Source organism: Oncorhynchus gorbuscha, linkage group LG09, assembly GCF_021184085.1.
Source record: "Oncorhynchus gorbuscha isolate QuinsamMale2020 ecotype Even-year linkage group LG09, OgorEven_v1.0, whole genome shotgun sequence".
NCBI lineage: Eukaryota > Metazoa > Chordata > Actinopteri > Salmoniformes > Salmonidae > Oncorhynchus > Oncorhynchus gorbuscha.
The window spans coordinates 37,289,396-37,304,495 of record NC_060181.1 but is presented as its reverse complement, the minus strand read 5'-3'; the positions used below and the strand labels follow the sequence as shown (position 1 = coordinate 37,304,495).

The window sequence follows — 15,100 nt, the reverse complement described above, 5'->3', positions numbered from 1 at the left end:
GGTTCAACCCTAACCCTAGCCTCAACTACAACCCTAACATTAACCCTAGCTTCATGTCCACATTCCAGTTCAACCTTAACAGTTCAACCCTAACCCTAGTCTCAACGACAACTACAACCTTGGTTTATCTTACTCTAACCTACTTTGTACTCTACTCAATCACAACCCAAACCCTAGCGACAACTGATCCTCATCCCATTGATGTCATGGCAACATGGCACTGTCCACACCTTAGCACACATGCACTCACTCTCGCAAACACACACACACACACACATTCATGCTACATACACATCACAACTCTACCAGAATCATATTATTATTGCTAAATACTGCACAATTTTAACACTTGCCTGCCAATCCCCCCTTCCCAAAAACAACTGTAAATATTGGACAAATTGTGCTTCTCTGTATTATACTTACATGTATGCTAAACATTTTATTATATTTTACTGAACCATTTCCTTTATGTTCGTATTTTATTATTTATTTGTATTGTTGCATTGTCGAGATGGAACCTGCAAGTAAGTATTTCATTGGCCAGTGTGTATCTTGTACATACCATGTGTATCTTGTACATACAGTACAACTAATAAAACTTGAAACCTGATGGAGATAGTGTTACTAGAATAACCGCTAGGTGGCCATAGCTGCATTGGTTATACAGTACTGTTCATTTGAACATAAAAAAATAGGATAGTGATACCTCATAATACCTCTGTATTATGTTAATGGAACTTGGTTTAGCTTTGTGTCAATTTACTATGACAAAGAATTATGGCTAGAAAGGAGATGGAATTATATTTATTTACATACTTTCTCTCCCTGTCCCTAACCTGTAGCTATCACATCTATCCCTGTCCCTAACCTGTAGCTATCACATCTATCCCTGTCCCTAACCTGTAGCTATTACATCTCTCCCTGTCCCTAACCTGTAGCTGTCCCTTCTGTCCCTGTTCCTATCTTGTAGGTAGGGGTAGGTTGACCTCAGGTCTTTCCACTGGAAGCCCGGGGTAGAGGGAGCGGGGGAATCTATCAAATAGCGCACCTCTAACTTTTTACAGTACTAATGCAATTAGTTGTGCAATTTAGTTTGTACATTTCTTGTTTGAAGTACAATAGTGTAATAATCAGGTTCTCTTCTTTATAAGTGTGTTATTGTATTTCTTTATTTGTGTGATTTAGGATTTGTGCAATTTAATTTTATTTGTGTGATTTTTGTTGGCATTGGGGTAATAGTGTAATAATTCGATTCTCCTTTTTATTGTCACTTCTTTTTAATATTTATTAGTCTTATTCTTGCATATATATTTATATTTATATCATTTTAAATGTTATGATTACTTATTTGTGTTGTTCCAAATGTCTGAATAAAAATTACAGTTAGTGCAGAATGGTGCTTTTTTTGTGGGGCTGAAGGGGAGTTCGCCCAGGGAGCCATACAAGCTAGAACCGCAACTGATTACAAGTATAAGTGATCACATATTTCAAATGAGCCTACTAGTTTGACAAATTAGCCTGCTGATGACTATAGCTAGAGGTCTATGGCTCTGTCTGACAGAGTTGTCCCTGGTTCAATCACAATACACATAGTTGTTGGACCTGATGTAGGCCAGGATTCCCACAAAGTTTTCTGAGACCCCCCCCAAAAGGTTGTATAAATACTGAACAAAAGTATAAATGCAACATGAAACAATTTAAAAGATTTTACTGAGTTACAGATCATATTAGGATATCAGTCAATTGAAATCAATTAATTAGGCCCTAATCTTTGGATTTTACATGACTGGAAGGGGCGCAGCCATTGTTGGGCCTAGGAGGGTGTATGCCCACCCACTTGGGAGCTAGACCCACCCACTCGGAGCCCAGGCCCAGCCAATCAGAATGAGTTTTTCCCCACAAATGGCTTTATTACAGACAGAAGTATTCCTCAGTGTCATCAGCTGTCCAGGTGGCTGGGTAGCCTAGTGGTTAGAGTGTTGGACCAGTAACCGAAAGGTTGCAAGTTCAAATCCCCGAGCTAACAAGGTACAAATCTGTCGTTCTGCCCCTGAACAGGCAGTTAACCCACTGTTCCTAGGCTGTCATTGAAAATAAGAATTTGTTCTTAACTGACTTGCCTAGTAAAAGAAAGTTGAAGAAGCCAGAAGTGGGCTGGTGTGGTTGCACGTGGTCTGCTGGTTGGATGTAATGCCAAATTGTCTAAAACAATATTGGAGGTGGCTTATGGTAGAGAAATTAACATTTCATTCTCTGGCAATGGCTCTTGTGGACATTTCTGCTGTCAGTATGCCAAATGCAGGCTCCCTCAAAACTTGAGACATCTGTGACTTTGTGTTGAGTGACAAAACTGCACATGAATGACCTTTTATTTTTGTCCCCAACACAAGGTGCAACTTTGTAATGAATGATCATTCTGTTTAATCACTTTCTTGATATGCCACACCTGTCAGGTGGATGGATAATTTTGGGCCCAACACTTTACATGTTGCGTTTATATTTTTTGTTCAGTATATATCTGTTTTTGTTGGACATAAAAGACTGTAAAAACACCAGCAAATCAGCTCCAAGTGATTTTAATATTGGAAATCTGTTCCAAAGTATTCCCACGCATAACAGAGAAATATAATTGATGTAATTTTATACAAATGTAAGCAAGGTTAAAATTATTATGTTTTAGTCAAATATTATATCTATCGGTGTTTATTGCGGTCAATTTGCAGTCTACAAATTATTTGTAATTATGTTCTGGCACCTGAACATCCGTTGAAGAAAAAATCGGCGCACGACTTAATCTACTGTATTTCATGATCCCTGATGTAGACAGGCCTATAATGCGTTTATGACATGTGAAATCTAAATCTCACATGACATCTAAGGATTACTGACTGTATTAGATGTGATATAAAAACATATATACTGTTTAGTTTTTTCCACACCCTTTGTATTTTATTATGATCCACTCACGACCATGCATGGAAGTACAGTATCCTAGTAGACTGCTAGCCTCAAAAGGAGGGGCGACGCGGACGCGCGCCCAAGTTTCGCATGCTCACGCGCATGGGTAAAACACTTGCAATTCGTATGTCAGCTGTGGCAAGAAACTTCATGAACCCTCGACTATGCCGTGATAATCCTCGAATTGTTTTCGTTTTTATCTCACGTTTTTCAACACCTGGTGTTTTCTCTATGAATTCATATTTGTATTCTTCTTTCAGTATGGTCTTAAACGCAAAAACATGGAATTTATCTCTGTGTGGAAACTAACGTGGGGTTTATATCTCGCCGCTGTTTTGCTTTCCATCGTTCGGGAGTGCGGCATACAGGATACTGCAGCAAGTCTTTGAAAGGATATTTGCCATTAAAAGAGACTTTACCATTGAGTTTCTTTTTCAGTCAGTATTGGAGAACAGAAAACACATTTTCACTACAGTTTTGGCAAGATAAACAGTCCATACAGTGCTGAAAATGGAGACTGTCATTGAAAGAGAATGCAGTGCACTCGGAGGACTTTTTCAAACAGTGATAGGCGACATGAAGGTAACACCTTGGGGACTAATTCATTAATTGTGTATTTTAATATTTATTTAATATTTATTTAGGCTGGGGTATTGTTTGTCTTTTTTATGTTCTATAGAATAATACGTTTTGTTATTATGGCAGTACGTGCCCTTATATGTCGACACCTACTGTAATCGGCGTGACATTGACTGTGATAGATAAATGGCATGCAATTACATTTGATGTTGCAGATAACCATATAAATTCAAAGAGTGGCAGTCTGGGAAATGATTGTGTACAGCCTAGGCTGCATGCTTTGCTAATTGTACATTTAGGCTAGCTATTAAATTGCGCTCACTGAGGGACTGCATAGAATATAGGTCCGTCCGCATGGTGGGTGTGTTCTGATTCATTGACATTGAGCGGGTGCATATAAACGGCTAAATGATCCAGGATATGGATTAGAATAGAACGCTATAATCCACGTCAAGCAAGTAGCAGTCCTACGAAGGTTTGTTTCCCCTTGACTTTTGTTCTGGGGAAAGCAAGAAGATATGTATCTCTGTTGAGATCAGGAACTCATTTAGGCTACGCACCTCTTTTATTTAGCTTCATCATAAACTCAACAGTTAGAAATTAAATACGTAATATTTTTGTCACAATGTCATCTCAGAAGGAAGCATGACAATTTGTATTTTCTGTGCTTAGCCTATTAATCAGTGATAAAAATAAATAAATTAATGAGCAGATTGGCGATTGTGCCCCCAGTCTGCCCCAAAGTGGCAGAGTGCCTATTCACACCTGTTCCCACCTGTTCCTCTGATAACGGAATGCGGGGAAATGGTGGCAGATGACTTCAAAAGGGTGTGAACTGTGAAGTTTTGCTGAGTACAAATGAGAGCCACCATTTGATTTTGTGGTAGATACGTGTTTGATGTAGGAGAATAGAGTTTTAGATTGGGAATCCAACCAACTGAAAACCATGATGTCCATGATCTGGTTTGAGACATTTTTTGCAGCCATGTAATCAAGTCCGCTTAACAAAAAATTACTTCTGAGAAATTAAGGGCAAACCATTTGAGAAATAGGCTACTTTTGTAGATTTGGATGACAACAAATGTTTTTCAATTGTCTAACATTAGGCTGAAATACAGTGCATTCGGAAAGTATTCAGACCTTATTCTGAAATGGATTAAAGTCATGTTTTTCCTCATCAATCTACACACAATACCCATAATGACAAAGCAAAAACAGGTTTTTATAATTTTTTTCAGATATATAAAAATACAAAACCTTATTTACATAAGTATTTAGACCCTTTGCTATGAGACTCGAAATTGAGCTCAGATGCATCCGGTTTCAATTGATCATCCTTGAGATATTTCTACAACTTGATTGGAGTCCACCTGTTGTAAATGTAATTGATTGGACAGGATTTGTAAAGGCACACACCTGTCTATATAAGGTCCCACAGTTGACAGTGCATGTCAGAGCAAAGACCACGCCATGAGGTCAAAGGAATTGTCAGTAGAGCTTCGAGACAGGATTGTGTCGAGGCACAGATCTGTGGAAGGTTACAAAAAATGTCTGCAGCATTTAAGGTTCCCAAGAACACAGTGGCCTCCATCATTCTTAAATTTAAGAAGTTTGGAACCACCAAGACTCTTCCTAGAGATGGCCGCCCAGCCAAACTGAGCAAAAGGGAGAACCTTCCAGAAGGACAACCATCTCTGCAGCACTCCACCAATCAGGCCTTTATGGTAGATTGGCAAGACGGAACCCACAGCTCAGTAAAAGGCACATGACAGACCACTTGGAGTTTGCCAAAAAAGGACCTAAAGGACTCTCAGACCATGAGAAACAAGATTCTCTAGTCTGAATGAATCCCAGATGTAACTCTTCGGCCTGAATGCCAAGCGTCACGTCTGGAGGAAACCTGGCACCATCCCTACGGTGAAGCATGGTGGTGGCAGCATCATGCTGTGGGGGTGTTTTTTAGCAGCAGGGACTGGGAGACTAGTCAGGATCGAGGCAAAGATGAACAAAGAAAATTAGAGAGAGAGCCTTGATGAAAACCTGCTCCAGAGCGCTCAGGACCTCAGACTGGGGTGAGGTTCACCTTCCAACAGGACAACGACCCTAAGCACACAGCCAAGATGACGCAGGATTTGCTTCGGGACAAGTCTCTAAATGTCCTTGAGTTGCCCAGCCAGAGCCCGGACTTGAACCCAGTTTACCAAATGTATTTCTGAATACATCAATGATGTTGCTCTTGCTCTACGCAGACAACACCATTCTGTATACTTCTGGCCCCTCCTTGGACACTGTGTTTAACCTCCTGACGAGCTTCAATGCCATATAACTCTCCTTCCATGGCCTCCAACTGCTCTTAAACGCAAGTAAAACTAAATGCATGCTATTCAATCAATCACTGCCCGCACCTGCTCGCCCGTCCAGCATCACTACTTTGGACGGCCTTGACTTAGAATACGTGGACAACTACAAATACCTGGGTGTCTGGTTAGACTGTAAACTCTCCTTCCAGACTCACATTAAGCATCTCCAATCCAAAATTAAATCTTGAATCGGCTTCCTATATCGCAACAAAGCATCCTTCACTCATGCTGCCAAACATACCCTCGTAAAACTGACCGTCCTACCGATCCTTGACTTCGGTGATGTCATCTATAAAATATCCTCCAACACTCTACTCAACAAACTGGATGCAGTCTATCACAGTGCCATCCGTTTTGTCACCAAAGCCCCATACACTATCCACCATTGCGACCTGTACGCTCTCGTTGGTTGGCCCTCGCTTCATACTCGTCGCCAAACCCACTGGCTACAGGCTATCTACAAGTCCCTGCTAGGTAAAGCCCCGCCTTATCTCAGCTCACTGGTCACCATAGCAGCACCCACTCGTAGCACGCGCTCCAGCAGGTATATCTCACTGGTCACCCCCAAAGCCAATTCCTCCTTTGGTCGTCTTTCCTTCCAGTTCTCTGCTGCCCATGACTGGAACGAACTGCAAACATCTCTGAAGCTGGAGACTCACATCTCCCTCACTAGCTTTAAGCACCAGCTGTCAGAGCAGCTTACAGATCCCTGCACCTGTACATAGCCCATCTGTAAACAGCCCATCTATCTACCTACCTCATCCCCATATTGGTATTTATTTATTTATTTTGCTCCTTTGCACCCCAGTATCTCTACCTGCACATTCACCTTCTGCCGATCTACCATTCCAGTGTTTAATTGCTATATTGTAATTACTTCACCACCATGGCCTATTTATTTCCTTAACTTACCTCATTTGCACTCACTGTATATAGACTTTTTGTTTTCTTTTGTTGTACTGTATTATTGACTGTATGTTTTGTTTATTCCATGTGTAACTCTGTGTTGTTGTATGTGTCGAATTGCTATGCTTTATCTTGGCCAGGTCGCAGTTGCAAATGAGAACTTGTTCTCAACTAGCCTATCTGGTTAAATAAAGGTGAAATAAAAATCATTTAAAAAATAAAAAAAACAGATTGAACATCTCTGGATAGACCTGAAAATAGGTGTGCAGCGACGCTCCCCATCCAACCTGACAGAGCTTGAGAGGAGAGAAGAAGAGAAGAGAAGAATAGGAGAAACTCCCCAAATACAGGTGTGCCAAGCTTGTAGCGTCATACCCAAGATGACTCAAGGCTGTAATCACTGCCGAAGGTGCTTCAACAAAGTACAGAGTAATGGGTCTGAATACTTATGTAAATGTGATATTTCAGTTTTACATTTTTTATACATTTGCTCTAATAAAATAAGCTGTTTTTGCTTTGTCCTTATTGGGTATTGTGTGTAGATTGAGGGGGGAAAAACAATTGAAACCATTTTAGAATATGAATATGTAACAAAATGTGTAAAAAGTCAAGGTGTCTGAATACTTTTCCTTAATGCACTGTATGTTCATTCAAGATAGCCTTATACAGCCATTTCAAACATGTTTCTCTGGACCTGTGTAATAAACCATTTTCGTGGGTGGAGGGCTTTTCCAAAGGGCACCATGAATTACACTCTTGTCTACTGGCTCATGTTTACATGTGTGGGTGGGGATTGTCTGTGTGCCTATATTTGCTCGCCAATATTTGTGCTTAAATTGAATCAGCGTGCTGGTTGGTGTGTGTGTGAGTGTTAATACATAATTTAGATACTGTTAACACATCTCTTTGTGTAAGCAGACATATTACCATTCATTTGGTAAACTGGAACCAATTTCCCATGCTTTTTCTGAGCTCCAAGCGTATTTTAAACAGAGTATAAAAACTGCAGTATGAATCACAAAAATCATGGAATTCAGTGCTACATGGGCTGGTTTCTGGACACAAATTAAGCCTATTCCATGACTAAAATACATACGCTACTCAATGGAGAGTCTATTTTTAGACTAGGACTAGATTTAAAACGTGTCTGGGAAACCAGCCCATAATATGATATGATACGATACAATATACTTTATTGTCCATTTACATGGAAATGTATTTTTGGACGTCAGCGTACAAATACACTTGCAAATACGTACATGCAGTATGGAAAACTAGAAAGTTAATACACAAGTCACACACAAAAATTTCCACATATTCAAAGTCTCTGCAGCGTACTGTCCAACCGTGCATTGGGTCAACATCTGTCCTATGTCCCACTGTTCAGCAGCCTGATGGAATGAAACTTGCCCTGCTCCTATTCTTACTGAACAGTGGGGACCCTTAATCTCCTTCCGGAGGGCAGCAGCTCAAAATGTTTTATTCTCTATTACCCATTCAGTGTATACATGTTTGAGCACCATTACATTATTAATCTGTTGGCTCGAGGTTGAAGGTAAAGCTATTGAAAGCATTGGATGAAGGACTACTTTGGTTTATTAATCAGTATTTGACGGGTCATCATAATCACTCTGGCTAAAATAATCCTCTCACTGGGGGGGGGGTGAAATTACTAGATGAACCATAGAACGGAAATGGATAGAAGAGATACAAAGCAGAGCTCTAGGGTTTATGACCATAAGTTGATGGATCCATGAGAAGTCTTGTTGAATATGGAGCCATGTTCTTTCTACCCATTTCTGAGATGAGCACCATGCATCAGAAGTGCCTGAATCAAAGCCTGATCTTTTTGTTTGCATGATTCATGCGTTTAAATTCACTGCGTTTATACAGTCCTTGCATTGAATCTGAAACGACATATGCGATGCTAAAATGATCTCTCAGTAGGAAATCAACACATACTGTAGAAGCCATATGAAGTGGGTGGCATGGTGAATTCATGCAGTGCGTATTTCATGGTATTCCTCGCCCGGTGATGTAAATGATGTCGGCGGGTGCCAGGGAGATTGAAGTGCAGCGTCATTGCCTCCGTCCTGTTGTCACGGTAACCACAGTGGAGGGCTAGTGCTGTGGAGGAACAAAAGGGGCCCGAGTGGGGCGCACGTCACACGTATTACTCCTCTCCGGGGGGTTGGGCTCGGGCACTAATCAATCACTCAAGAAATATCACCTTGACAATGACAAGTCTGACTGTGTTCTATCTGGTTAACCCCACCGCCCCATAATCTGATTGTTTGGCCCCATTATCAACTCATGTTTGCTATCCTGTCCGATCACAGTAAAAAGGCCTATAGTAAGCATTACCTACTGTGTTTTCTATGTTTAAAATAGTATGGTTGGGGGCAGTTATTTGAATAATTCAGAAAATGAATTGAAATGCTGATCTTGAATGTAAAATTTGCCATGTTCATGTATTACTCAAAGAGTGGAGGAAATTGAGCTGGAATTGAATTAACCCACCTAAGTGGTTTAACCCCTGTCGTCCTGTGCAGATCTCTTCATCAGTCATGGACACACATACGTGCGTGCGCACACACACACACACACACACACACACACACACACACACACACACACACACACACACACACACACACACACACACACACACACACACACACACACACACACACACACACACACACACACACACACACACACACACACACACACACACCTAAGAAGACACTTGTGTTTGCCCACTCAGCGAGCATGTCACTTCCAGATAGAGGTCGTTCGTTACCTGTTGACCTCCACAGCCTCTAGCCTTCCAGCTGTTTGTTTACCTAGACCCAGACAGCCCTGGTGAGATGTTTTCTACATGGCCCCCCAGACCATAGCTGGCTAGTGACCGCTCTGGCCTTTAACCACCACAGCCCTGCATTTAGATGTTAGAGGCCTGGGAAGAGAGGACTATGCGCTTCAACCGGAGGCCAACAGATCTTTAAACAGGCAGGCTAACCTACTGTCAACCTCTGTGATGATGAAAAACTAAGAGAAGCGTCTTGAAGGCTTCTTATGATGTTTGAAGTCTATTCCACTTTTTAGAACTCTTCGGTTTACAGTAGTTCAACTTTGCTCATGGTAGCCTACATTCTTAACAGAGATACCGCAATGCAGTACTGGGACTTTAAATTGAACCCAATTTGATCCTTACTGTATCATATGCATGTGGGCTATTGTTTACGTGGAGTGAGAGTGGGGTCTACAATCTCAGTATGGGTCTATGGATTCACTTTATTGATCTCTCCCATTGTTGCTCTTTTATCTGAGATTTGATCAGATATGAGCTTGCGGACATGTTGCATTATAAGTATGTTTGTGTGTGTACACTTCATCCTCACACTTTCTCCTTTTATCTCCTCAGAGCAGTTACCCAGTGTGGGATGACTTCATCAGCAAGGCCGGGAAGCTACAATCACAGCTCAGGTAAACAAACAAACAAACACACACATACTGTGTGTCTCTATTTTTCCGAATACACACACGCATGCACACACACCCTCCATTTACCCAACCTCCTCATAAAAAACCTAATCCCTCTTCAAATGTTCTTCGTTATCTGTCTAGAAGATTGTCACACACACCCCGGCCTGGTCTTGTCTGCGTGTTTCTGGATCATTGGGCTTGGCACCGGCTTACAGTTGTGCACAGTCACAGCTGAAGGTCATGTGAGAGAAAAAATAAATTAACCTTTCATCAACTTAGATTAATGATCAAATCATAAAGTCATTATCTCGGCACGCTAGATCAGCGCAGCGCGCCAGAAGCTTTTATTACAACCCAGGGTTACACTGGGTTAACCCGCTGAAAAACGTCTCTACTTCGTCGTCCCGCTGAGGTGTTGTGGGAAAAAAGTGTTCCTGAGAAATCCTACCATTTACTCTCCACAGGTAGAGCAAAATAACAGTACATGCATTTTTCTAGTTGAATATTCTTAACCACATGGTACACTTTTATTTGTTATTTTTTTTATTTAACTAGGCAAGGCAGTTAAGAACAAATTCTTATTTACAATGACAGCCTACCCTGGCCAAACCCGGACGACGCTGGGTCAATTGTGGGACTCTCAATCACGGCCAGGTGTGTACAGCCTGGATTCGAACCAGTGACTGTAGTGACGCCTCTTGCACTGAGATGCAGTGCCTTAGACCGCTGCGCCACTCGGGAGCCCAAAAATGGTGTGTCTAAAATAGCTTGTGTGTGAAGTCATTTCTTTGCATCTGTGTACTGCAACCATGCATGTACATGCTTACGTGACACCCACCTCTGCAATCTAAAACAGTAGCAGTGCACAAACTGCATGTGAAAGGAAGTGAGTTCCGGTGTGCCAAAGGGCAGATGTCCAAACCCTCTGCAGTTCCAATTGTGTGCAATCTAGTCTGGGTGTTTTCCTAACATCGCTTTAAAGGAGAATTTAGCTTTTTTAAATGGCATCTTATAAAAGGGTCCAGACCCTTTTTTTTAGCGATTCACTTCCTCATCCTCGTTGTGCAGTACGGGGGTTCTGAAAAAAACATGAATAAATGCTCCAAAAACACCTACATATGTCCTTTTTAGTTTCTCAAAAACAAGTGCCTGGACCCTTCTACAACTTGCCATTTACATCAACAATTTTAATTGGGTGTAAATAAAATCTAAATGATTTTTTAAGTACCTCATCTGAATGTAGAATGTACAAGCCTACTCTTTAGGTTACCGTGCTCTGCTTTAAATAACTAAGAATGCATGCCTCCACTTACCCTTGTGTTTTTCTGAGCTCAAATGAGTCATTACTTCATTAAGAATGAGAGAAAAGCAACCTTTCGATTGCACATTGTACAAAAGAGTACCATCCTGCAGCATGTGGCTCAGTTGCATTTCCTGAAATGATTTATGATTTATGGATGATGATACCTTGCCTACCTACTGAATTCAATTTCAGCTTAGTTTCTTGTCAACAAAGGTCAGTCTCTACTTGATACAATTTCAAGGTCTGGAACAGACAATTTACTAATGGATTTGTTTCTCTGGCTGCATGATAATCTCAAAATACAGAAATGCAAGAGCATAGAGGTAAAAAGGCCCCAAAAATAATCTAGGTTAAATCTATCGTGACCCCTTTCTCCACACTTTTGTCCCCCCATGCAGTGTGGTTGCTTTTGGTTACCACCTAAGGGGGTTTGAAATTGTGTAAATATGGGGATGGGAGGGGGGGGGGCAAACAGAGCTAGATGGAAGGACCCACCCCACCTATACAATTATAGGGGAAACACTGACCCAACCATGACCAGCCTACTAACCCTTTCCCTGAGCATATGGGGCTACTAGTGAAGTGATTCAAACCGTGGTAAATATGAGTGTTGTATGGTTGTTGGCCTATATTGTACATATGGTATGTTCTGCTGTCAATAACAATCAGAATGGTGACCAGCTGTGTCTATGTCATCTTCCAGGACGACAGTTGTCGCGGTAGCCGCCTTCCTGGATGCCTTTCAGAAAGTGGCTGATCTGGCAACCGGCAGCAGAGGTAAGCAGATGTGCATCATAGCCGGGGGGCAATGAAGTGTGTGTGGTTTGGAGGGTGAATCGCAGTGAGGTATTGTGGGGGCTGGTTGTGATGCCAAGGACACGTGTTGCCAGAGGAAATCATGTTTTCTCCGTGTTACTGTTGTAGTCTTTCATGTTCTATACATGAGTCTGGTTGTCTTGATCATTTAGAATTATTTCCAAAGATCCACATCACAAGATCCATGTCCCTCTTTAGCCAGCTCTATACTTGGCCTTTCATTTGGACTTCAAAGAGCCACTAAGAGTCATGCTCACTCACCCTCCTATTAACCTCTTTATTTATTTATTTTTATTTTACCTTTATTTAACCAGGCAAGTCAGTTAAGAACATATTCTTATTTTATTTTCTTAACCTCTAACCTGACATGCTGGCAGACACTTGAACCCTGAGGCGTCCACATCATTGATGGATGCATTTACAGTATATCCAGGTCTTGGAAACAGATGTGTACATACCCAGTATCCTAATACACTATAGAAGCGTTTTTGTCAACAAACAGCTAAATGTCAACATAACTGGAGCTGCCTTGTCATTTCTGAAGGCATGATACTACCTAACTGACGATGTGGTGAATATTTTGGCCATACCCACTTTTATGTGGTAATAGTGAGCGTATTACATTTATGACAGCCTTACGAATGCTTTATGAATGTCTTCTTAAGGAGTAGCCCCGCTCACCTTCAACAATCTGAACTGTCAAGCTTCCATCAGCAGTATTGGTGGTTATAAGGTGGTTGACAGAGTGGTTGTAACATGCAGGAAGGGGTGGTTTGTGGCTAGGTCAGGGTTGGTCTGTCTGCCCACTACAGAGCCCTGTCATGATCACTGACTGTCACAGTGACAAAGCGAGCCACAATCAGGCAATCACTCATCACTTAGCTAATTTAAGGGCCAGTAGGTCAGTGGAGCATTATCATGTAATGTGAAGGGTGTCACATTTTAAATTGGTGCCTAGAACTGTCATGTTCCCTCAAACACTTTAACTTTTTCCAGTGTAAACACGAGAAGATGGTACAAAAACACGACTGCGAACTGTGGTTGTCGTCGCTTCAGGTGCAGGTTTGTTTTGAGACCACTTTTATGTGTTGATACTGAGCGCCTCAAGAGAGGGTTTACAGTTGAAGTCGACAGAGAGTGCATGTCCTGAATAGAATGGACATCCTTTGGAGACTTTTGTCACTTTAAGTGGTAAGGTGGGATACACGACAATGGACAGAGTGAAGTGTGAATGGTGACCTCCTTTTCCACTCCTCTCCTCATTTTTCTCCCTCCTTTCTCTGTCAGAGTCCAGGCTGTTTCAATAACATGTAGACAGACTCATACCCGCAGCGATTAGTCAAGTTTTAGGCCATAACAAAGGAAATGCATTGGCCTTTAGTATCAATATGTAAAAGAAATCATTTAATTATTAAAACCCCTCTGATTCTTCTGTAATATGATCTCATCCCTTCCGATCCAAATACACGCTTTTCAATACCTCACTCACTTTATTCAGTCCTATAATGTTTATTGGTTCTGGCTGCCATAGATTTAGTTTATTCCTACATAAGCTACATAACCCTATTTATACATGTCCACGTATTTATATCCTCTTAACTGTGTATTATCACAGCCAGTCAGTCAGACGCTCACAAGTCAAAAGCCACAGTTGGAGGCCTTTCAACACAAAGGATGAAAGGTCAACATCTGACAATACCTTTCAACTGTGTAGGTGTACGGGGATATCAACCCAGCGCAGGGAGGAGTCACAGCGGAAATAGCCAGCAGTAATGAATAAAGCATTTTCTTATACGGAGCACCTCAATCCAGTTTGTCTATGTGATTTCTTTCAAAACCAATTTTTTAATAGGCTTTTGTCAATCTATTATGTAGTATTGCCTAGGAGAGAGACTGAACTGGTGGCTCAAATAAAAGTTTTGAACGTGTCACGGTTGTCTGAGTAAAGAATTGACATAAACTAGGTAGGATGTGTGTAGAAATGTAACTTAGGTTTTTTAAATAATTAAATCTCTGAACAATTTCTCTTCAATCACAGTATTTTCAAAATAGAGCTATTGTATTAGCAGCACTGTTTTGGGTGATTTTGTGGTCTTTGTGGTTTATTAACGTTCTTCGTCAAGAATATGGGAAAAATTGTATTATTGACAATGAGAGGTGGGGATGTTGTTCCCTTGTCATATAATACCAATATAGCATAAAGAATTGTTTTCCAGATTGCATTTCGGCGATTCTTTTTCGCGACGCAAACTTTGGGTCGCGACTGAGACAACCTGGTTCAATTTGGGTCCCAAGGCAAAACCAGTGGAGAACCACTGGCCTAGGAGAGTAGGTTGAAGAATGAGATTGTCTGCCACAGAGTAGTCCAAATGTGTAGTCAGCATGTGTATGTTTACAGATGTCTTTGTTGTGCGATAGGTCCGTCTTTGCTCCATGTCAACAGGCATTGTCATATAGACATGAAAACGTCATTATGGCAGGTTCCACAGATGCGTCACACTGCACCTTTATTAACCATTGGCTGTCTTTGTGTGCAAGTCCCTAGACGGGGGAGATAGACTGAGTGTAGGGAGGGACATTTTTCAATCTAAAGTGGAGTACACCTAAAATAGCAGAGCCTTGCCCTCCTTCTTTTTTTATTACTCGGTCTGACTGCCTGGGTGTGGTGTGAGACAGGCCGTATTATGAC

General features: G+C 41.4%; 1 pseudogene; it reads left to right on the top strand.

The window, feature by feature from the left end:
* Window positions 1–3,070: 3,070 nt before the first annotated feature.
* The window catches only part of LOC124043500, a 46,964-nt pseudogene continuing 34,934 nt past the window's right edge, over window positions 3,071–15,100 (top strand).